General features: G+C 49.3%; 1 pseudogene; it reads left to right on the forward strand.

The window, feature by feature from the left end:
• Window positions 1-277: 277 nt before the first annotated feature.
• On the forward strand, window positions 278-1,914 carry LOC146177734 (uncharacterized; annotated as a pseudogene).
• The last annotated feature ends 591 nt before the right edge of the window (window positions 1,915-2,505 follow it).

The raw sequence follows: 2,505 nt of genomic DNA on the forward strand, positions 1-2,505 counted from the left end.
GCAGCTCGTACGATCTTGCGGTGCGTCTTCATATCTGCGACTGAAGATCTGCCACCTTCAACACGAAAGTGGAAGCACGAACGTATCGTTTCGCTAGCAATGACAAAAAACTGCTCGATATAAAATAAACAAACATCGCTGACCATCGAAAGACGCGCAGATAGCCGCGCACCGGGCGACGCGTTCTCGAATGTTTACGTATTGAGACCGCTCATTGGAAGTGTATTCATTGACGTCGCGGCTCCACTCGTAGCACGTCAAGCTGAAACGCCCTGAATTAAAAGTATTTAGTGCACCGGATATCTCTGTATGTAGGAAAACTTACAAGCGTTCGTAGACGATGAAAAACACATCAGCACTAGTAAATTATATCTTGAGGTTTGCCTGCAACAAAGCGACGCATTATAAAAATACGAGACATTTGTAAACCATCGTGATAGCCTGGAAAAAGATTCAGCGTGTTTAAAGGGCGATCAGTGAATTACGGCCATCAACTCTACAGCGAAAAAAATATACGAAGTACGAAAAAGGAAAATTAGCTACACATACTGAATAACAACCATTGTAACTCTAAGCCACTGTATACAGAGTAGTGAAGAAGACGAAGACGCTGTTCAAAGCGGTTGCGTTTCGCGATGTTCTCAACTCAAAGGCTTCAATCGGCCTCTGGACGAGGTACTGCTCAGGCTAATGCCAGCAGCAATGAATACCGGATTGTTTTGCCCCGTCTCCCAACAGGTAAGCTGGTCGCTGACTCCGTTTTCTTGCATGCGGACCTTGCCCGACGCCCGTACCGGGCACAAGACTTCAGAGACTCCCGTCAGAATGTTGTGGACCTCAAGGAAATTAGTTCAATTGGCCAATTTCAAATGTCTCATGTATGGATGGTCACCTGCAAGTCTGCACAATCGAAAGAGAAATTGGTGGCTTGCGGTGATCTTGTCGTTAAGAGCCGCCGTTGTGTCGTTGTGGACCCAGAACCAAAACGTGGTGAAATTGAATCTTCTGTGGCTTCCCGAACGCTTGGAAGATGCCTTCATACGTGAGGCACTACAGGCGTACGGGAAGGTGACTTCCATTTCGACGGAAAATTTTAAAGTGGCGGATATGGAAGATTTGAGAACGCTGAACCGGGATGATGTTGTGTCTCTCGCTGAAGGAGTCGGCGTTGGCGACGTCCCGCATGCACTGACTATTTGTGGAATACAGAGCCTTGTTTTAATACCAGGGAGGCCACCGCTCTGCCTCCGATGCACCCGTGTTGACCACATCCGTAGGCACTGCCGTACTCCGCATTGTGACGACTGCCGACGGTTCGGTCACACCGTAGAAGAGTGCATCGTTACCTATGCGTACAAGTTGCGGCATTGTGTGCGGCCACCGGAAGACGTCATACAAGAGCATATTATGGACGCCACAGAAGTGCTTGACGCGGCTGGTGTCCTCTCAGTTGCTACTGTGGACACGGCTACCACAGCTAATACAACGGTTGTTCCTCAAGGTGACTCCAAGGAAAGTAAGACGCTGCTTCGATATGAGACGCCGAATCCGGCACATGATAAGGAGCCTGCCACCTGTTCTAATGCTGCCAAAGATACCGCCCCGGTTACTCCAGCCACGGAGGTCAACGCCGAGGAAGAGCTTGCAGGTCAGCCCACTCTACCTGCAGCTGAGGCCGTCCCTCTTGTTGAAGAGCATCTTCATCAGCGCAAGAGAAAATGCGCATCTGACGCGAGTGAAAATGATGATCTGGTAAGCGTGAAGCATCGCCGCCGCCGGCGCACGTCAAAACACAAGGGGAAGTGCCAACGTTCGCGTTCCCGCAGTCGTGGTGGAGGTCCGGAGGCGACGTCGCCGTCTCCGGAGAGACAAATGCAAGCCTAGTTAGTCCTTGTGTGGTCACCATGGCGACCTCTGAGGAGCTAGTGTTTGCACCGCTGAATGTGCGTGTGTGTTGTGTATCTTCTCTTGTGTTTGTGTTTGTTGCGCCACATTTCTGAATACGATGCAGCACCAACTTGCCCCTCAAGCCGTTATTTTGGAACGTGGGAGGCTTTAGGTCTCATCAGAAGCAGGTGCAACTTCGTCGACTTTTCATCAGCAGGCGGCTTGATTTTGTCGCCGTCCAGGAAACGAAGATTGAGTGAGCAGGACACACAGAGGGCACTAGGACCCTTTTTGTCTGATTACAATGTTATTGTGACGCATGCTATTGGTTTTTCGGCGGGTAGCTTCCTATTTCTGCGAAGGGCTCTCCCTTATTCTGGGTTATCTTACTATACTGACTCTGATGGGCGGCTAATGAGTTGTGATTTTTTGCTCCACGGGAAGCCATGAAGACTTATCAACATTTATGCTTTTAATAGTGCAGCTGAGCGTGTTGATACGTTTGAAGCCATGACTAACCTCCTAGATTGTGATAAGAATGTTGTGCTAATGGGAGACTAATTGTGTATGTTGCATGAATTATCGTGCTGGGCCTAGTGTACACAGATACAGAAGTGG

The sequence above is a fragment of the Amblyomma maculatum genome, chromosome 10, assembly GCF_055883805.1.
Source record: "Amblyomma maculatum isolate TAMU_Amacu chromosome 10, ASM5588380v1, whole genome shotgun sequence".
NCBI lineage: Eukaryota > Metazoa > Arthropoda > Arachnida > Ixodida > Ixodidae > Amblyomma > Amblyomma maculatum.